The sequence below is a fragment of the Labrus bergylta genome, chromosome 3 (genome assembly GCF_963930695.1).
Source record: "Labrus bergylta chromosome 3, fLabBer1.1, whole genome shotgun sequence".
NCBI lineage: Eukaryota > Metazoa > Chordata > Actinopteri > Labriformes > Labridae > Labrus > Labrus bergylta.
In genome coordinates, this window is record NC_089197.1 from 21,460,673 (window position 1) to 21,483,509 (window position 22,837).

Here is a 22,837-nt window from a genome sequence, read left to right on the forward strand (position 1 = left end):
GCCACCCTAATGTCAGAATTTAACCTATAGAGCTGACTGGTGTCATGGTTGCTGACATCACTACCCTTTAAGACAGCAGGCTAGCAGAGCGTCTGAACAGTTGTAGAGATGGAAAGCACCTCGTACTTCGCACTGACTCTGATGGTTCTCTTCCTCAGCTGGACTTGTTATGCTGATGAGGATGCAAAGGGCCTCTCCTGCCCAGAAAACCAGGAAGGTTTCGACGGCTCTTGCTACGAGTTTGTGGGTCTGCAGCGATCCTTCCTCAGTGCCCAGGGATGGTGTGAACGAGGCGGAGGACACCTAGCCTTCATTCTGAATGATGAAATCCAGCAGTTCCTTCAGAAGCACCTGGAGCAGGAGAAGGACTGGTGGCTCGGCCTGGCCCCTGCAGCTCCAAACCTCACACTGGACACTGCTGCCACTGAGGGTGAGAGGCACAGGGACAGGGTAACCAGATAGGACACTGCATGGCCGCTAATAGTTTTAATTTATTATGTGCTAAGTGCCAGATGTAATTAGTGCTAGATGTAATAAAAGTGTGCAAAAGGTGTTAAAAGTCATTCAGAATAGACTGTAAATGTCACTTTAACCTTTCATATCAGCAACAAATATTTTAAGTACTCTGCTGCACATATATGAACAACGACTTTGATTTATCTGTTAACAATAAAACTATTTAACTAAATGAATATTAGAGTAAAGTAGGTCAGAAATGAAGATAATCCCCTCAGCTGCTATCTTAGTAGGCGGCTTGGATGTCCATTGTATAGATGTGTAAAATGTTTGTTTACTAAGAACTGGCACAACTGGATATCTCCCTCCAGCAGCAGGTGCTGGAGGGAGATATCCGTCATTCATTTGTACTTCAATAGCCCTGCTGTCAAGTAGCCTGATTTACAAATGTGTGTTATTCCCTTGATAGGGAATGCGTCTTTATTGTTCTTTCACCTTTTCACCAGCTAAATCTATTGTTTTGTTGTTTGTGATTTGTGAATTACATCCTGGAATTCATCCTCATAGAGAATGACAGTGTTTTATGTAACAGTTGTTGTTCTTACATCTTTGCTTGTATAAAATGATTCAGACAAATCTAATTCTACTGCTTTCCCCCAGGTTCCCTTGCATGGCTTGATGGCTCAGATGTCAGCTACAGTAACTGGGTGAACATGCCAAATGCTCAGGCAGCCTGCGGACACATCCTGAAACACTCAAGCTTCCAATGGGAAGCAGCGGGGAACTGTAGTCAGGAACTTAACTTCATTTGCCAGTTTGGTAAGCACTCTGTTCCCTCAATAAATAAAATAATTACAATGAACCTATGTTGTGCTTAATCCCCTTCTATGACTGATGGTTTTTTTCCCCTCCAGAATCTGGGAAATCAATTGCGTGTGATGGCCAAAATGCAACACTGCAGTGTGGTTCTGGTCAGGTTATAGAGATAGTTGACAGCTTCTACGGTCGCAAAACCATCCATTACTGTCGTTCCAAACTCACGGGCACACCCACATCATCCCAGGAGGAGTGCAGCTGGATCGATGTGACAGATTCTGTTTCAGGTATCAACTATTCTACAACAAGCCGGTTGTATGTTTAAACAAAAACGATGTTTAACAGGTCTGTTTAGTCTTTATTTACTTGAAAATATTATTGACTTAACCTGCCCCCTGGTTCTCTGGTAAGAATGATGGACATTTTGTTTTAACAATTGGCTTTGTTAGAGCTGCTTTCATGGACAGAAAGAAAAATACTAAAATTACCATAAATGATGCTTTTGTTAAATAAATGTTTGAAATAATAAAAGAAACGTTGCCCTTTTTAAGGAGTACATTTTCTGAAAAGACTGAGAAATCCCCTGCTAGAGGCTGTATACTGTAGATGGGCTGTGGTTTAAATCTACACTCACATAGATGAAGTCTTGAATTATGCTGGATCGTGAAATAACTAAGGAAATGTTTCTCCTTAGTTTATCATAATAAATCAAATAGTTGAAAGATAAAGCCTCATTATAGAGATATTGAACCATCAGTAAGAATAGTTAAGCTCAATAGAATGATATCTAAACAGTTCCATCCATTTTAAACGCACGTTAACAATATTTTCTCAGCCTCCTAATTAATCCATATAATCTGCAAATTTGTATTTTATGTTTTTGTCCTTCAAATCCAGCTCATTGCCATGGACTGCAGGCTTGCCAGGCTCCAGTTGATCTGAGCGCTTTTGGTGAACCATGTCCTATGCTGAGGAGTTACCTCTCTGTGGAGTACAACTGCAAAGATGGTTGGATGCACATTTTGTCCTTTATTTCCATTATTAAAATCCACAGATATTTTGTCACTGAAAAATGACTATATATCATTATTATTACATGTACAAATTAATATAACTTGAGCTGTATGCATATAGGTGTTGTTGTATTGCCTTACAGAGACATTGTACTCTGTGTCTTGTTCCCAAAACAAAGTTGTTTGTCAAATGTTTGCCTCACTACTGTACTGTACTGAGTGAAATGATATCAACTTCATTATAAGAGAAGGACGCATTATTGTGTGTTTAACAATACTGACGCAAAGTTTCAAACTAATGTTCATTTCCCTCTCAGGAATCCACCTGTCGATGAGCAAGCTAGCGGCCGTCTTTGATGATGTCACCTTCACTGTGAAGTGGCTCCTTCAACCTTTTCAGGGAAACCTCACATGCACAGTGAACGCTGGAGACGGCCATATAGTCGATCCATACAGCCCAGAGCAGTGAGAATGATGACCTTGTGTTTAATAAGACAGACAGACAGACAGATTGATTGATTGATTGATTTTCTTATTTAAGACTCATAAACCTTTTAATTAAATTTCTCGCAGGATGGAGAGCAATGTTATGCACAAATACAGTCAGCCTGGTGTTTTCATGGTCGGTGTGGAGTGCACCACCAGTGACTGGCACGTTACAGCTCAGAAAGCCATCACCATTCAGGAGCGCATTGGAGATTTTGGTGTCATAAAGTGCAATAGCAGGAATATGTCAACAGATGGCTCTAAATGCAATGTGCTGCATGATCGACCTTTTCAGATCCAGGTTGTTGTAGAGGCTGGTGAGTTAGTTTTCACACTGCAGGGGATAAAAAGAATAAATAAATACAAATATATAACTAAATAACTATAACTTTATTTTTTTGTGTAAATAGGTACTAATGTTTCTTACAAAATTCAACATAAAGACCACGTGGTTGCAAACTTATCTGTGGACAGAGGGATCATACCACACAACATTACCCTGAGCCAAAATGTGGTTACGAGGCTCGGACATGGCTGCCACAACCTGACTCTGACTGCCTCAAACAAGGTCACAGCCCACACTGTGTCCTCCCATCTGGAGCTGTGTCTGCTGGAGCCTGTTGAAGGCCTGAAGGCCTCAGTGATATCAGAGGAAGATAAGTGTCCTGACTCTACTGATCTCATTGTTGGTGTTTCATTGGAGCGAGGACCTCCTGCAGAACTGCTCTTTACTCTGACTGGAGCTAAGGACAACATCTCCGAGACCAGGGATATGCTAAATGCTAGCTTACAATCTTTCACATTCTCTAGCACACTTGAAGGTACTTGAAGTTGAAGCTGTACTGTATATAGAATAAAGACAGTCAGAGTGTAATACATATGCTTAATACTCCTAAACACAAAATGTTTTTTTTTCAAAGGATTGTTGAAGGTAAATGTAAAAGCCATGAATGCTCTTTCCACCTTTGATGTGGACGTGGACTTGGAGAACATACTTCAGGCTTGCCAGAATTGGTCTGACTTTTCATCAGATGAGCATGAAGACAGCGTACGTAGCAGATTAGCTTCAAACATGTATACAGTAGTTGTCTGTGTCTTTTCCAGCACAATGACTATGTTTTCACCTACAGAATCAAAGTGTCGAGGAATCTAATAAATTGAAAATGATTGTGACTCCAGACTCTGTGGTTGACTACACTCAGAGTGTCACACTGAGCGTAACTGGAACTGAATCATTACCAAGAAAAGGACTCACATTTGAATGGAAATGTAGTAAGTACAGCAGTTAATGAACCACTGAGAATTGAAATGAGATTTAGTAAGAATTTAGTTATTCAAGTTATTATGGTCAGTGAACACAGTTAAACACTATCACTATTGTGACTCTGAGGGCCTTTTATGTACACTTGGTGCCCTGTTTTAACTTATACTGATTGGAATTATGCTCAGGATATAAATAATGCATTCGCCATGGCAAACATGATTTTTTTTAGCTGCTTCTAAACAAATTTTCAGCAGTATCCAGGTTTTGGATTCTTTGATATAAAGTGTGTCTTTCCAGCCATATGTCTATGTCTGTACCGACTGAATTACCACAAAAATTACATATCTCTGTAATGTCTCAGGCTGAATGGATGCTTATATCTTTTTTTACACAGCTGGATATAGTTTCCTCATCTGATCACAGTTTATGAAAGATGAGCATGTCAATTTATCCTTAGCAATGTCCAACTTTGACTTTCAGTACAGCAGAACTGGTGTCAGCCTTTCAGTTATCCTAGCATAATCAGTTTTTAATTAAAAAACATTATCAGCCATTATCTATATTATAACCAACAAAAACTAGGATAGTGGCTTCTCTAGATTTGTTTAAGCTGGATTTGATGTTTACAGGTCAAAAACAACTTGAGCTGAACTTACAGTGTCAAACAGATGTTGATTCAATTGTTTTCTTGTCTAATTTTGGAACGGAAGTGTGTTTCTGGCTGCTTTGAGTTCTTGCTATTCTCTCCATGCCTTGCATATATATATATATATATATATATATATATATATAAATATCACATGAAGTCTCCTCCAAGAATCGCCACCTTAACGTGGTGGAGGAGTTTGCGTGTCCCAGTGGACCCAGGAGCTGTGTTGTTGGGAGCACTAGCCCCTGGTAGGGTCTCCCAAGGCAAAGTGGTCTCAGAGGAGGGGCCAGACTAAGAGCGGTCCAACAAATACTCCTATGAAGCGGCATACATTGAAGCAAGCCACCTCGCCCGGAAGAGGGAAACCGGGGCACCACAAAAACCCGGGTGTAGGAGGAGTTCGGGGAGGCTTTGGAGAAGGACTTTCGGTTGGCCTCAAGGAAGTTCTGGCAAACCGTCCGACGGCCCCGGAAGGGAAAGCAGGGCTTGCCCCAGGCTGTTATCAGCAGGGGTGGAGAACTGCTGAACCGAACTGGGGACATTGTTGGGCGGTGGAAGGAATACTTTGAGGAACTCCTGAACCCAGACAACAAGTCCTCTGAAGAGGAGGCAGAGTCTGAAGATCTAGGGGAAGCCTTACCACTAACCTTGGCAGAGGTCACTGAGGCAGTTAGAAAGCTCCTCAGTGGCAAGGCGCCAGGTGTGGATGAGATTCGCCCTGAGATGCTAAAGGCTCTGGACATTGTTGGGCTGTCTTGGCTGACACGCCGTGGAAATCTGGGACAGTGCCTGTGGAGTGGCAGACCGGTGTGGTGGTTCCCATTTTCAAAAAGGGGGACCGGACGGTGTGCTCCAATTGTCTGGGTATCACACTTCTCAGCCTTATGGGGAAAGCTTACTCTAGGGTGCTGGAAAGGAGGCTCTGGCCGATTGTCGAACCTCGGATACAGGAGGAACCATGTGGATTTCGTCCCGGCCGTGGGACAGTGGACCACCTCTTTACCCTCGCAGGGCTTCTTGGGGGAGCATAGGAATTTGCTCATCCAGTCTACATGTATTTTGTGGATTTGGAGAAGGCTTTTGACCATGTCCCTTGGGGGATCATGTGGGGAGTACTGCGGGAAAATGGGGCCCAGGGGCCATTGGTACGAGCCATCCGGTCCCTGTATGACCAAAGTGGCACAAAGTCAGACACGTTCCCAGTGCGTGTTGGCCTCCGCCAGGGTTGCCCCTTGTCACCGGTCCTGTTTGTGATCTTCATGGACAGGATCTGAAGGAGCAGCCGGGGGGAGGAGGGTTTCCAGTTTGGGGACCTCAAAATCTCATCTCTGCTTTTTGCAGATGACGTGGTTTTGTTGGCTTCCTCAAGCTGGGACCTCCAGCAGGCATTGGGGCGGTTTGCAGCCGAGTGCGAAGCGGCTGGGATGAAGGTTAGCACCTCCAAGTCCGAGGCCATGGTTCTCTGCCGGAAAAAGGTGGATTGCTTTCTCCAGGTGGGGAGTGAGTCCTTGCCCCAAGTGGAGGAGTTCAAGTATCTCGGGGTTCACGAGTGAGGGTAGGATGGAGTGTGAGATTGACAGACGGATTGGCTTGGCGTCAGCAGTAATGCAGGCGTTGTGCCGGACCGTTATGGCGAAGAGGGAGCTGAGCCTGAAGGCAAAGCTCTCCATTTACCGGTCAGTCTACGTTCCAACCCTCACCTATGGTCATGAGCTATGGGTAGCGACCGAAAGAATGAGATCGCGGATACAAGCGGGCGAAATGAGCTTCCTCCGGAGGGTGGCTGGACTCAGGCTTAAAGATACATTCGGGGGGAGCTCGGAGTAGAGCCGCTGCTCCTCCGCATTGAAAGGAGTCAGTTGAGGTGGTTTGGGCATCTGTTAAGGATGCCTCCTGGACGCCTCCCTTTAGAGGTTTTACAGGCACGACCAATGGGGAGGCGACCCCGGGGCAGACCCAGTATGCGCTGGAGGGATTATATATCCTGTCTAGCCTGGGAACGCCTCAGAATCCCCCAGGAGGAGTTGGAAAACGTTGCTGGGGAGAGGGAAGTCTGGGTTGACTTACTGCGCCTGCTACCACAGCGACCCAACCTCGGATAAGCGGAAGAAAATGGATGGATGGATAGCATAAAATGAAGTGTTTCATGATATTTGTCTTTGTGTAACGTCTGTGTGTAATCTTTTTATTGTTGAATTGCTAATTCTAAGATGTCTATGTTTTTTTTTTATGCAGAAGGAAATTGCAAATGCAGAAACAAAACTAAAGAAGAAACTCACATCATCCAAAAAGATTGCCTTCCAGATCCATTTGATGTTTTTAAATATGTTTCAACTGTGAAGAGACCAGCCTGGTTCAGGGAGTGGGTTGACCTTGCTTCAACTTCAGCTTGTATAACAGTCACTCCAAAGAAATTCACAGATGTAACCATCAGGTAAAAGCGACAGAAAGGGGGGGTTCTTTAAAGCTTCACATGCTTCTTAAAAGAAAAGGTAACCATGCTAACTCTAAACATGTGGGATTTGGCCCACATACTGGTAAAGAAACTGCTGTAAAGATTGAATAATATCACATAGGTCATAGGTATAGATTTCCTTTTTTTTCTTCTTGCAGTTGTGATAACTGTGCTTCAATTAACACAAAGGACCACATAAGGCTTAGACTGACCTGCACAGCAACTTGCCCGGACGTAGCTTGGTATATTGAGGACCCTGAACCTTTGAGTGTGAGTCTGGAACAGCACTTTAACTTTAACAGTCAATTTATGAAACAGTTATTAACTGATGACTTATTATTCCAAGGGTGTCCTCAAAAAATGCTACTCTGAAGCAGGAACTAAGCCTCCTGTAGAGAAGCAGGATGGCAATACTGAATATGTTGTACACAGCAAATATCTGAAGATTTCAAGGGACGCTGTGCATAACATCAGTGTGATTGCTTATGGTGGGTTTTCATCACAAAGTCTTAACGTAGTTTAGTATTTTTTTAAATGGTGCTTTTCTTCAAAATTGTATTTTGCTTTCTAAGATGAATACAGTTTGACCTCTTACTGTTTAGGAAAAAGACAAAATAAATCACAAAACATTGTATTTGTTTATTTTACAGGCAAGAAGGATCCAGGCTTTGTCAAGTTCACGCTACCAATTCCAGGTCCTGATCCAACTGAACCAGCAACAAGTGATGCACCTGCAGACCCCACCACCCTCTCTTGTAGCATCTCTCCACCTTCAGGAACAGTGCTGGATGCTTTTGACATAAGCTGTAAAACAAACACTTTCTGCTCTAAGGGGTGTTTCTATTGCTTCAAAACAGACACAGGTGAGATTTTAATAATACTTTTTAGAAACTTAGATAAACAGGAGAAAGAAAGTAACAAATGGAGCTGGATGATGATGAATCAGTTCGACTCACACTAAAAATAGACAGATCAAGTCGTTACAGTTGAAATACAGACGGTGTATTTAGCATCTAATACAGACTTATTGCACATAAATGGTGTTAATAGGCGATTTCATTCTTCTTTTTAAAGTATTCCGTTAAAAAAAATGACCTTCACTCTTACAAATAAATCACTTTAGTCTATTTTAACATTCATTATCATAATGAAGACAGTGTAACCTTTGAATACTGTCTTGTGCTAAAAGAAATTGTGCTTGAGAATAATTTAAATGATTAGATTTTTATTATACCTGTTCACAGATAAACAATGATTTAAACACCTTAATTGTCTCTCTTGTCTTAAAGGCGAACCTCTGCGCTGCAGTAATACAAACGAGGTGAAATCTGTCTTCCTGCCTCTCGGGGACAAAAACAACAATTACAGTTTGTCTGTTGTTGTGACCATGCAAAATGAAAATGAGAAAGCCACAACAACCATCTCCACTCAGGTTTGTCATCTTGATATGATATGATGTACTTTATTGTCCACTTGGGGAAATTTGTCTTGGACTCAAAGCACTGACAAACATTCAGTTAATTCTTGTAATCAGGCCTCTATAGGAGAAATAAAGAGGTTGAGAGAAATTAAGAAGAACCTGTCAATGACAAGGAAATAGTACGATTCAGAGTGACTGTTATTGATCCTATACATGTAGGTACTGACGAGCAGATCCAGCTCCTCTGTGGAGGCTCTCACATCTGCGGTGGAGGACTCTGTGAGTCAGTTGGAGCAGCAGGGTCTGCTCTCTGGTGAGGCACTGGGACAAATGTTTACCTCAGTATCTGACATGCTGAATACAGAGCTCATCCAAGAACAGAAGGATGCGAGGAGGAAGGTAACAGTATGACTGTTACAACTTGTGTTGTGGATGATTGGAGAGAAACGTGTTGTTAATCAGCGCTTCCTTCTCTTTCAGCTCAGAGAGAAAATGTTGACCAAAATGACCACAGTTCTTCTGGACTCACCCAGCAACACGACTCAGGGCGTGCAAGTGACGGCCAGAGCTGTGGCTGGACTCACCCAGCGACCAGACGAGCTCAGTGTTAATGCTCAAGTACAGTACAGAATATCAATATAGCAATATGAATAAATCAAAGAGTTGAACATTTAAAAGAAAATACAAAAATGAACCTTTTTTATGGAATAATGCATGAACATGTAGTGCAGAGATTTGTAAATAGACCAGAGCAATACTGACAAATATACACAAAATGTAAATGTCAGTAAATAACAGTGTTAGACTCATGATATCTTTAGTTTATGAAGAGGTGTATAACATTTTATGTTAATGGAAAAAAAACCGAGAGTGCAAATGAGCTTTTAACGACATGTAAGAACAACAACAACATGAAAAGCTTTTGAAAAAGGCAGCGACACGAACAACAGGCCATTTAAAAGTAACTCCCAATGTGTTGTTGTTAGTTTTGTGCATATTCAACTTCAACATTATTTGTCCCCATAGGGCAATTTTGAAAGTTGTACAAACACCACTTTGTTTTATTTCCTCCCTCCATCTCTAGGAAGAAGCAGGGTCATTGCTAGTTGACCTCAGCTCCTCCCTCAACATGATCAGTGTTAATCAGGACAGCAGTGATGAGGATGATGATGATGGAGAGGTTTTGCAAGCAGCTACACCCATAGTTGAAGCAGCCAGTAATATTTTGAATGTTTCATCAAATGTGAGTACAAAACCATCACTAATGTTGATAAATGTGTTTTTCCTTAGTTCACTGTTGTCTATACCCAACAACGTAAATTGTGTTTTCCCCCAGAAAAAAGTCTCAGATTTTCTTCTTACTGGGATAAACAACGTTCAGAGTGCTATGCTGAATAATAGGAAGCTGAATGGAGAACCTGCCATTATTGATTCTGGACACATCAGTGTGTATGTCAACAGGTAAGAGACGTCTGATGCTGGAACCTTTACATGGGATTAATCAGGGTTTGCTGTTAAGATCATTTTCTTATTCTGCTTCCTGTAGAGTGTCTCCAGGAAAGATGCAAATGCAGGATATTAATGTCCAGAAAAACAGCTCCTCCAGATTTTCTTTCCCAACGCTGCCTGCTCATATTGTCTCTCCAGATGAGCCAGTGGATGTCAGGGTAAGTCTGTACAGCATCGGAGGAAATAAATGTTTAGCTCCATGATGCTTAACATTATAGTGGCCCTATTAGTGTGTTCTACTTTACAAACTCAGATTTGGCAAGCATTATGTAAAATGTTACTTGCTGTGTAACAACCATGAAATGTTAATAAAAACAATAGCAAACTTGTTGATACAATTTGCTCTTTTGATGATCTGTCACTTGAGAATGATTGAATAAGAAACTTTGGCATAATATGTACAGTTATGAAATGTACTTCTGCCTAGATGATGAGTTTTGAGACAAATCCATATTCCTGGAAGGGGGAAAACATCACAGGGACTGTAGGATCGGTCTCTCTGACCAGATTGAACGGCTCTGTCATTCCTGTAAAGAACTTACCTGAAGAGATTGAGGTAATATTTGCTTCATAAAAATGTTGAGCCACTTTATTTTTCGATGAAGATTGCAGGCTGTTCTCAACAACATCTGCTCTGCCCTGTCAGATTCTCTTGCCGAGGCTTGATGTCGGGCAGGAGAACAGCACAGTCCTAGACCTTGCCAATTTCAGCACATTAATAATTGACGTCCCGTCGCCGGATGTAACACTGGTGCTGAAAATGGAGCCGTCTGAAGACATTTCCTTCCTGCTATTCCTGGGGTACAAAGATTATCCAAATGATGAGAATTATGTTGCCAAGACTCGTATGCCTCTTGAGAATTCCAAAGAAGGTAAGTTTAAATCAGTCGGTCTTTAGTTGTTCAGCACACATAACATGTTATCACAGGCCTTGTCATATTATTTACAGAGACCCATCATAAGTCCACCATGATGAGCAAAGCACTTTGCAACATTTAGCAAGTAACAGTGACAACAATAAGCAGCCTTTTAACAGGGAGAAACTTTGAGCAGAACCAGACACATGTTGTACAGTCATCTGCTGACATTTTTGGGGGATGGCAGGAAGAGACATGGAAAAAGATGAACAAACAGAGAAACAACAACAACAAATAAAAACAGAATTATGGCTGCACTTTGAGTAGTCATGGTAACAGTATGATTGGTAATAGCAGGAATAGCAAAGTATGTCCATCCCCTGATCAGTCAATTTGAGCAATTAAAACTACAATGACGGGGCGCTGGTGGCGCAGTGGTTAGTGCGAGCACCCCATGTGTGGAAGCTTTGGTTTGAATTCGACCTGTGGCTCCTTTCCCACATGTCATTCCCCTCTCTCTCTCTCTCCCTGATTTCCAACTCTATCCACTGTCCTATCGCTCCATTAAAGGCACAAAAATAAATGTAATTTTTTTTTTTAAACTATAATGACAATAGGACTAATTATTTTAGTTATAGCTTATAAGATTTGGAGTCAAGAAGCTCTCAGATTCACACTTAACATGTATAATAAGGATTGTATATCTGAGAGTGATATTAATAGTTGTAGCAGTTTGAGTCAGGCATGCTTAAAGCAGCAGGAGACAAGACAAGAGAACTTAGGAACTCTCAGGAAGATATAAGGTTTGTAACTTCAATCATACACGAGGATTTAAAGTTAAAGACATGCAGTAGTATAATATGGATGCATACAGATAGAGAGAAAGGGAGTGACAGGGAGAGATAGGAGCTCAGTGTGCAGTCTGAGCCTATCACAGCATAACTACCAGATTAACTGGATGTTGCATTTATATAATGGCTGAAAGCTGAATTCAAACTACACTCAGGAGAGGGGAAATAGACTGTTTTACATTAGTTCTCCAGGATTGATAAATATGTATCAATTCAAGTATCTTTTTCATTACCTCTAGGATTGTCATACTGCAGAAACTGCATGATGATCACATGCAGAAATCTCTGCATATATATCCATTGTTAGTGTAGTTTCCTTTTGAATTTTAACTCTTTTTTTGGATTAAAGGTTTTCGTGTCACAGTCTGTGTGCTTGTCATAAAAAAGGAAAAATTGTCTCACAGGACCAATTTGCTCATAATGTTGTGTTGATCACATCCCTGGTTCTTCAAGTGTCTGGCTATAAAACTGCTGTGTGAATGTGTGACAGTGTCAAGAAGACGCTGGAACAACATAACCATTTTTAACAAACCATGTAAGCCTGCATATTAATGTTTGTCTGATTTCACCTCAGAGGAGAAATATACCTGGGTGCTGAGTCCCAAAGACAGAACAGCAGATGTTGGAGTGCACTACCTCGTCATGAAGCCCATTGTGGAGCCAGGGGTCAAATCCCTCAATGCTACTGTCAGTGTGGTTTCCATTGCTGCCCAGTGTAAATACTGGAATGAAACTGGATCCACTTGGAGTGAAGATGGTTGCAGAGTAAGTTAAACAAAATCCTCCACAGCGGTTGCATCAATACTTCTTTAAAAAAAAATAAAGTTTGACTGGGCTACTTTTCTTATCTTTTTCTTTTGTACAGGTCGGACCGCTCACAAGCCCACTGGTGACTCAGTGCCTCTGTAACCACTTAACTTTCTTTGGCAGCTCTTTCTTTGTCATGCCCAACTTGGTGGACGTGTCACGCACTGCAGAACTTTTCGCAACATTCACTAACAATCCTGTGGTGGTTTGTTTTGTGGGCGCCATCTTTGCTGCTTATCTTCTGGTGGTTGTGTGGGCACGCAGGAAAGACATTCAGGACTCAGCCAAGGTCATTATCACTGAAGTATTTATTTAACAAACTATAATGTTGATTAGAAACTCAAGACCCTTTATGACGTGTCATTCAGACTTTGCTACTCACATGTCAATTAAAATCTACTTAGTATCAGCAGAATTGAACATTTAAGAAATCTGCATTTAAGACCTACTATTTCATATTAGAAGTAATGTTATGTTTGCCCTGACGATGGAACCATTTTAATTTTCAGATTATATGTTTTATTAGTAGTACAATATTTAAGGAAGTTCAATCATTTCTCTTTTATTACTGACAAAAAAATACATACAGTATCAGTATTTGTATGAATTCCCTTCGAGAACAAAACGTGACATGTTAAGTGTGAGAGAGATCATTTAGTGTAAATGTTACAACATGCATGGTCTGTGATTAAATGCTTTTCATTGTTTTAGTTTTTTCTTACATTTGACACTTAGTTATGTAACATTTACTTCAGGCCATTCATTTACCAGATCAAAAAAGAAATCTTGGAAACAGTTTCTTTATTATCACTTGCAGGTGAAGATAACAGTGCTTGAAGATAATGACCCCTTGGCTGAGTACCGTTATTTGCTGAATTTGAGCACAGGGCATCGTCATGGTGCATCCACCTCCTCTCAGGTTAGTGATTCCTGCTAGAAAGTCCCAAAAATATATTTATGGTTCTGACTCTTGATGTACCTTTTTTTGTTGTAGGTGACGATAACTCTGCAGGGCACAGAGGGAGAGAGTGAGCCCCACCACCTGACAGACCCTGAGAAGCCCGTGTTTGAGAGGTGTGGGGTGGACATGTTTCTGATGACCACGCACTTCTCCCTCGGGGATCTGCAGAGCATCAGAATGTGGCACGACAACTCGGGAGCACATCCTGCGTGGTATGGAGTTAAAAGTCAAGACGGGATGACACCACCAGATTGCTGTGATGCTTTAAGTACAGAAGATAATTGTGTTATTTATGAGCAGGTATGTCAACAAAGTCATGGTGCAGGATCTGGAGAGCGGTCAGAAATGGCACTTCCTGTGTAACTCCTGGCTGGCTATAGACGTTGGGGAGTGTACACTTGACAAAGTCTTCCCAGTAGCAACAGAGATGGATTTGAAGAGGTTTAGGTAAGAGCAGCAATTAAACAGGTTACAACACATTACCAAGGGATTTGACATACTCATGTATTATGTTGATTATATGTTTATTCTTCTTGAATTTCTGGTTTCGTTTTTTCTCGATACTTCTAGTAACCTGTTCTTTATGAAGACCGCAAAGGATTTCCGTGACGGCCACATTTGGTTCTCTGTGATCAGTCGGCCCCCCTGCAGCACTTTCACTCGTGTGCAGCGAGTCTCTTGCTGCTTTTCCCTGCTGCTGTGCACCATGCTGACCAGCATCATGTTTTGGGGTATCCCCACTGACCCCTCTGAGCAGACAATGGACCTTGGTAGGAAATAAAAAGTTTTCAAATGTCTTCAGAGTCAACATCATTGAAATGTAAAATCTTTTCAATGGAATACTTTTTTAAAACCTCAAAAGAGCTATGACAGAAAAGATTAGATTATTCCAGATTCTCAGCACCAACCTGCTTTTTGAAACCTCAACCGCTAACAAGAATTTCGATTTGGTTTATACTTAATCTCATGATGATGACCTGAGGCAGAAAAAGTATGACAGAGGTAAACGTACTTAGGATTTTATGGGTGGTTGTTTATTCTTTGATGTGTACTCTTGTATTTGAATTTCTTTCAACTTATTTTGTAGGTCACATCGAGTTCACATGGCAACAAGTTATGATTGGAATTCAAAGCTCGATCATCATGTTTCCCATCAATCTCCTTATTGTGAGCATCTTCAGAAACACTCGTCCCCGAGAGAAGGCACCCGCCAAAACAGACGCATCCAAACAGGCCAAGACTGGTCGTGTCTCTCCGTCACAGACCTATTCTCCTCAGAAAGAGCCGAAGGACATCACACCAGACACTGTCATCAAGGTGAGGAAACAAATATCCTGATCAATGACGTGGAAAATGAAGATAACTCTTTGCTTCTGCATTCTGACTGACGTGCTTCATGTGGTTTCTGCATTAGGACATAAAGAGGATCGCTCAGTCTCTCTCAAAGGCCATGAAGAGTCCGCTGCCTGACCTGCAGCTCCGGCCCGGTCAGCAGGTAGACATCAACACTCTGCTGTCTTTGGTGGAGAACATTATCAGACAGCAGAACCGGGCGGCCAGAGACTTTTACACTGACGCCTCCAAAAGCGATCGCTCCATGATCCTCAGTTTAGGTGCCGTTAATCTGCAAGGTAAAAAGCAAGTAAACCTTTACAACGCTCCTAATATCTTGTGTTTCAGATTTTTCTTGGCCTATCCTTTTTTGAGGACTAATACAATAAGTGGATCAGATATTGTTAATTCAATTTAATAGAGTAGAAATAAAGTCTATAGAAATGTTGTAACACACCTATTAATAATTATTTTATATATCTACAGTATTTTATCTGTTTTCTGTCTGTTCTTCTGTCAGTTTTCCTTAGCAGAATTTTTTTTGCCATGTGTCTGACTTGATTCAATTTATTTTTGGTTCACAGATATAAAAACAATCAATTAATTTATCCTTCATTGTTTGAAAAAAATCTTTAGTTATAGGATGGTAATTCCCTGTTTCTCATACAAAGTACGAATGTTTCAAAGCAGTTACCCTAAATTCCTGAACATGTTTTCTGAAAGACAAAATAAAAATGCATCAACCTCAATGAGAAATCCAGCTTAGAGAACAGTAAATGATTCTATAGTAAAACTGAATTCCTGAATTAGGAGGTTACAGTTTAGCAGTTCATTATAATGTCAGCATTGTGAGGTGGAATCCTATGTGACTGATGCAGATTTTTGTGCACAGAAACCCGAGGATGCAGCAGCCCAGAGAAGACCTCAGATGATGCTCAGAAGAAGAGCACCAACACCAGGTACCTGTACAGGCAGCTACGTCATGTTGAGAAGGAGCTGGGTTTGTTGGGACCTTCTCGGTTTCCAAATCCAGACAGCTACAATCGGGCCATGCAGCAAGTCCAGGGAATGAAGGGTCTCCTGGAGTACCACCTCCCCTCATCCAGCCTGGAAGGAGACCAGCTGGACCGCAGTCCGAGTCCAGAAGAGAGCATTGCGGGAGGGTCCAGCAAGAAGTGCTGTCAGGGAGGGCTGCCATGGTGGTTTGTGTTTGTTGGCTGGACGCTTGTGATTGCAACCAGCTGTGTGTCGGGATACTTCACCATGATGTACGGGCTGACGTACGGGAAAGAGCGCTCTATAAGCTGGCTAATCTCCATGCTGGTCTCCTTCTTTGAGAGCCTCTTCATCACTCAGCCATTGAAGGTGAGTGTCATGGTTAGAATGCATAGACATAACATTGGCAGCACTGCAAATGATTTTCTAACTAATATCCAGAATTGTCTTTGTTTAATGATGTGTAACTGTATTTATGAGAACTGACAAAAATCCTCTGACATACTTGAAACTGTTTTTTTTATTAAGTTGATGTATACAGTCCATGAGTGCAATGATACCCAAGTGCAATGATAAGTCATTAAAACTCTCTCGACAATAAACCGAACTTATTCTAAAATAATGATACTTAACATGAAACAAAATAAACCTCATAAGATAAGATTCATTGACTTAAATAAAAGAACAAGAAATGCATATAAAATGGAAAAAGCAAGAATTATAAAGTGGCTGATAAAATATATTTTAAGAGCCAAATTAATGAATATATAATCATCATTTGATTTTGATTCAGTTAAACACAAATCTATTTTACAGCACCATAAACATGCTTTCTTTTTCCTCCATACACATTTAGAATGTATTAGTTTTGATGTCTGAAACTCTTCTCTTCTTAGGTTCTTGGTTTTGCTGCTTTCTTCGCTCTTGTTCTGAAAAAAGTTGATCAGGAGGAGTATGGAGAGCCTCAGATAGATGACAGTCTGAGAAACACAGGTATTTTTTTTTTCCAGTTTGAACTTTTAATGTATATTTTTGCATAGAGAGAAAAAACACATTTGTTCTGCATGCCTCCTTCAGATGATCCAGACATGGTCCGTGCAGCCAGAAGAGACAGTACATGCAGTTTCTATCAGCCACCGCCTCCCACTGACATCGAGAGGATGAGAAACAACATGATAAAAGAGCAGAGAGTCTTCGCCCTAATAAAAGAGATTCTAAGTAGGAGCATCGCTTTGATACATAACGACACAGGATGTATTGTAACAGTTTGAGATGCTGATGAATGATATTTGTTTGTGATGCAGCCTACATGGGCTTCATGTGGATGCTTCTCTTGGTGGCGTACGGTCAGAGGGACCCAAACGCCTACTTTCTGACCCAACACGTTCGACAGAGCTTCAGCAAAGGCATCTCAGACAGCATGAGCATTCAGGATGTGTTCGACTGGGCAAACACAACTCTGCTGAGCAGCCTGTTTGGAGAGTACCCAGGTTGGTATGTTGTGACGTTGTTAAATGTCGCGCATGACTGCTTTGCATGAACCCCCTTTTAACATGTCCAATTGTTTGTTTCCTTTTCAAAACACAGGAAACATCATTCCATCTGCGTCATTATTATTTAAAACTATTAGTAAAACTACAATTTATTTTTTGCATGGCAATTAAAGTATCTCTCCTTTCAACGTCCGTGTCTTATCGTAGGATTCATCACAGACGGAAACTCCAAACTTGTTGGGAACGCTCGCCTCCGCCAGCTGAGGGTGCAAAAAGGCTCCTGCAATGTGCCCCTCTCTATGCAGCAGTCTAATAAGGACTGCCACGCTCCATACTCATGGGAGCTGGAGGACATGGGCTCCTACAGTCCAGGCTGGAGCAGTGCCGTGCAGGATAACTCTTCTCTGAACCTTCAGAGCCCATGGACGTACCAGTCTCAGGGCAAACTGAGGGCCTTACCCATCTGGGGCAGTGTGAGGCTCTACAGAGGAGGAGGGTTTGTGATGGATTTGGGACCTGATTTACAAAACTCCAGCAGGTAGGACTTGAAATGCATTAAGTACCCACCAATATAAACCCAAGTGAATGATACAAAGTTAAGTAATAAGAATGATCAACAGCAATTTAGGTAATGGAATTATGACTTGTGAATTTGTATTAGACAGAAGTGTTTTATACCCAATTTTGACAACATTTAAGTAAAACAACAAACACCCTTGAACGCTTCCTGACATTTAAAGTGAAATCAAAACAAATCAATCATTCAGTGTTTATAATACCTGTTAGTTTTAGCCTTACGAATAGACACACGGAAAAAGCCAAACTTAAATTCACCTTAAAACACAAGTGAGGGGGCAAAAAGGCTGCTGCAATGTGCCCCTCTCTGTGTAGCACTCTCAGAAGGACTGTCATTCTCCATACTTATAGGAGCTGGAGGACATGAGCTCCGACAGTCTCTGGTTGGTCATTCATCTTTAATGAAGAGTTCAAATCCAACAATAACTCTTTGACTAACGTTCAGGTTTCAAAGAGTGTAGCAATGACAGTTTCACACCACTACATTCAGTATATATTGAACATCATTGCCGTCATCATGTCTCTCAACACAGATGTTCTTATGTGTTTTACGGTCAAACATTTCTTAATCATGTGATTTTTTTCACCCTGTTTTTTCTCTTTGTAGATCCCTTCAGTACCTTTATGATAACACCTGGTTTGACGTGTACACCCAAGCCATCTTTGTGGAGTTCACTGTGTACAATGCTAATGTTAACCTCTTCTGCATTGTCACCCTGCTGCTGGAGACCACAGCTACAGGTACAGTCTGTAGTTCATGCTCAGCTATTGTTTTAGAGCTGCACACTCTGTCTTTAACTTTTGCTTTCCCTTAGGAGCTTTCCAGTTTCGCAGCGAGCTACAGAATGTGCGTCTTTACCAGTCCACTGGCGGCCTTCACATCTTTGTCATGGCCTCTGAAGTCATTTACTTCCTCTTCGTCATGTATTACATGTTTGTCCAGGTACGATTCAATGGCATTTTGAATTACTGGTAATAAGAATGAAGTTGCATCCAAGATCATCGCACACTAAATACTCTCCATCTGACAGGGTAAACTGATGAAGCAGCACAGGTGGGCTTATTTTAAGAGCAAGTGGAACCTGCTCGAGCTGGGGATCATCATCCTCAGCTGGAGCGCGATGTCTGTCTTCATCAAGAGGACTGTACTCGGAATGCAGAACATTGAGTACTACCAGAACCACAAAGATCAGTAAGTAGCTCTGTAGTGCAGAGCTGTAGTCTCAGTCTCACTTGTATGTAGTAACTGACAAACATAAAACCAGACTAATACCAGCAAAAGGGAAAATATGAAAGTATTGTTTTCCGAATTATTTTTGTTGTGTGTGATGGCTGATACTTGTTTCGACCAAATATAGGAATATTTGAGCTTAGCATTATCTGACAAAATGTTCTGCTTCATTACTATTCAACCTTGGAGAGCATATCTTACCTTTGGAAGTTTACTTCAACAAGGGGAATCTGTCAGTGAATTACATTTAAAGCTCCCAGAGGAGTTTATAGCTGGTGTATGAAACAGACTGAAATTAATGCTGATGCCTCTATATAACCTAAAAAAGCAAACCAGACCATTACAGAGAAGACTGATCATTTCTATGCAATCATTTCATCCTGTTACCTCTGCCATTGGGTAGCTTTCACACAAAACATCCCTTTTTGAATTTTTCCCCACCAAAGATAAATTGTGAGTTGCATGTTAGAAACTTAACATAAAGATAAATTAAGAAGGATGAGGACTTATTTGAGAAAAGATGACTAAAATAGGTGCAGGGTAAGATCAGCAAAGAGATCAATCACGCCTCTCTGTAACCACAGGGGACACCACATTCGACACACCATGAAAGTTTCTCACAGGACCTTTAAACTGACTTTATTGGAAAGTTTTACTAGAGCTGTTTTCACACACTAACTGCTGAAAATGTGTAAAACACAAAATTTAAAAAACAAATTCGGTACAGTCTGCCACTGAAATCCTCCAGAGTTACTTTTTTCTCCCACGTCGAGACGTTTTCCCTGTTAGATGGGTTTGGGGGTTTCTGGAGGCCGACTCATTCTGACTTCACATGGACTCTTTACCAGGGGGCTGGCAGGCAAAAGTCAGGTTAAAGTCGGGGAAAGTTCGGGAAATGTTCTGGGGTTTTGTGCATGTGTATTGGACAACTATAATCTTCTCACTTGAATCAAAACCTCTTTCAATGGATTACAACAAGGCTCTGTTCTCTAATGCTCTGTCTCCAGATATGCCAGTTTCCATGAGACAGCCAAGGCTGATGCAGTGCTGGGGTATCTGATTGCCTTCTTGGTCTTGTTAGCTACAGTCAAACTGTGGCACCTGCTGAGACTGAACCCAAAGCTGCACATGATCACGGCCACGCTGCAGCGAGCCTGGACTGATATTTCAGGCTTCCTGGTGGTCATGACCATTATGTTCTTGGCCTACTCCATCGCTGTGAGCAGTTTCCCACACTATACATCAACCTGATGCAGTTTGTCAAATAGAACCCATTCAAAAGAGTGTTAATAACACAGAGATGAACCTTATGCATTTCAGTCTAACCTGATGTATGGCTGGAAGCTGTACTCCTATCGGACTCTGCTGGATGCTGGATTGACCATGGTCAGCCTGCAGCTAGGCATCTTTAACTATGAAGAGGTTTGTAATAGACTGTAATAAAACCACAGCAGAAAAAAATGGCTGTTCTTTCTCACAGTGTATGACCTCCCTCCTTTTCATCAGGTTCTGAATTACAATCCAGTGCTGGGCGCCTTCCTCATCGGCTCCTGCATTGTGTTCATGACCTTTGTTGTGCTGAATCTCTTTATCTCTGTCATTCTGGTGGCATTCAGTCAAGAGCAGAAACATCACAAGGTAACTCACCCAAGTGGTGTCTTAAATGTCTCATAGTTCTGGATAAGTGTGATAAGCATGGCAGTAACAGCCCATTTAATTTAGATTTTGTTTTTGTGTTTCTTGTAGCCATCAGAGGAGGAAGAAATTGTGGACCTGATGCTGATGAAAATCTGCAGTTTGTTTGGAGTAAAAAGTAAGAAACAAGGTGATGAAGGCCAAACTGAGGGGTCAAATAATGGACTCTCAACAATTTCCTCTGGAAGTATTTGAAATATTGATTGGGTCGAAAAAATATTCTTCCACTAATCTTCAAATCTTGCTTTTCGTAGCTTGCTTTGTGATTGCTTTACACTGAATATAAGCCCTTGCAAATCTATAAATGATTAGAATTTTATTTTACCACTTAAGTAAATTATAATGCTATTGTAGTAAAAAAAAAAATAACAAACAGAAAAAATAGAAATTGAGGATAATCCTTGTGTAAAGTTCTTACTGTTTGTAAGTCTTTTGGCTGCAGTTTATTTTATTTAACAAATAAATATGTGTTTCTGTGACTTCATTTGCATATGTTCAAGATTTGTGTTTTATTCAGTTCAATAAGTATTCCACACAGCAGGCTGTCCCCACCAACAATCCTGAGGAACCCACAAGACATGAGCGCTCACAAGCTCCCAGGAAAACATATGGTTACTAACTAAGATTTACAGATAGTGACATGCAGTAATATGATGTGAGTGTAGAGAGAGGTAGGGAGAGATGGGAGCTCAAGATGCCAGTTCCTCAGGTACTCTAAGCCTATAGCAGCATAAGAGCTGGCCTCTATAAGCTTGACCAAAAAGGAACGTTTTAAGTCTACTGTGTAACGATACTACAGTTCTTATGGCATATGACACAACTACATTTGGGTGTTATCACATTCAACATGATATCATCTGTTTATAGTGATAGCAAATATGAATATGAAATGAGAACAGGAGATCTGTGAACCATAAACATAAATACGCATGTGTAATATATATTGCCAGGTGTCCTAAAATGCCTGTTTAACATTTTTCAGTGATGCACAAAGTAAAAAAAAAATACATGACTCATTTTACATTCAGTTAAATTCAAAAGATGGGAATTTAAAGTAATTTTCTTGGTTAGTTGTTACTACCACAAAGCAATATAATTTCTATCAAATACTTTTATGTCATTTGTGATAAGAAAAATGGCCATTAAGTATTTTTTGTGGCATATACCTAAAACCCAATAGTTATGTTACACTTGTTTGATTGTTTGTTGTTTTACCGTCAGTGCTAAACCCACCCTTTTACTTTGTAGGGAAAAGGTGTTTTCTGTATATTTTGGTATGGAAGTGCATGACCTGTAACAGAAAGATATATTGATCACTAAAGGTCTGTAACTGTTAAGGTCAAAAGGTCAAATGATAATTACAGGTACTATGACTCAGGAATACACTGGTGCTGGGTCCGGCGTCATGGGCTTAGGGCCTACTGTTGATCAACAAGGAAAACCTTACAAGCTCAAAGTGACCTTAACTTGTTCGGTGTTGTTTATCTATTGCATAAAACTAGAGCACAAAAGTGTTTAGCAAATTCTAGCTTTGCATCAAAATAGTAGTTGTGAAAATGTGTAGTTATTTTTATGAAAGAAATAGGCTACTCTTATTTATATTTAGTGCATATATGGATGCCAGTCATAAGAAGTCATGTCAGAACAATGACACATCGGGCAGAAATTAAGAAAGAAAAAAACCCTAAAAGCTTTAAAAAATATTGCTTTAAAATGGTATAGTCAGAGATTTTCATGCAAAAAAAGTATGAATAATATGTTCATTAAGGTATTTTTCTTCTTAATATGTTTTAAACTTATACGTTTAAAAAAATAAAAATATTCGTCTATAGTCACCGCTTCTCAGTCACCACCATAGTCACCACTTAGTAATGCTCATTATCATAAAAAAAAAAAAAATCATCGACGTAACGGTTTACGTATTGCGTCATGTGCGTGGGCGTGTCACCCGCTGTTGGCAGCAGTAGCAC

General features: G+C 40.8%; 1 pseudogene; it reads left to right on the forward strand.

The window, feature by feature from the left end:
- The first annotated feature begins 108 nt into the window (after positions 1–108).
- On the forward strand, positions 109–21,076 carry LOC109975490 (polycystin-1-like protein 2; annotated as a pseudogene).
- Positions 21,077–22,837: the final 1,761 nt, after the last annotated feature.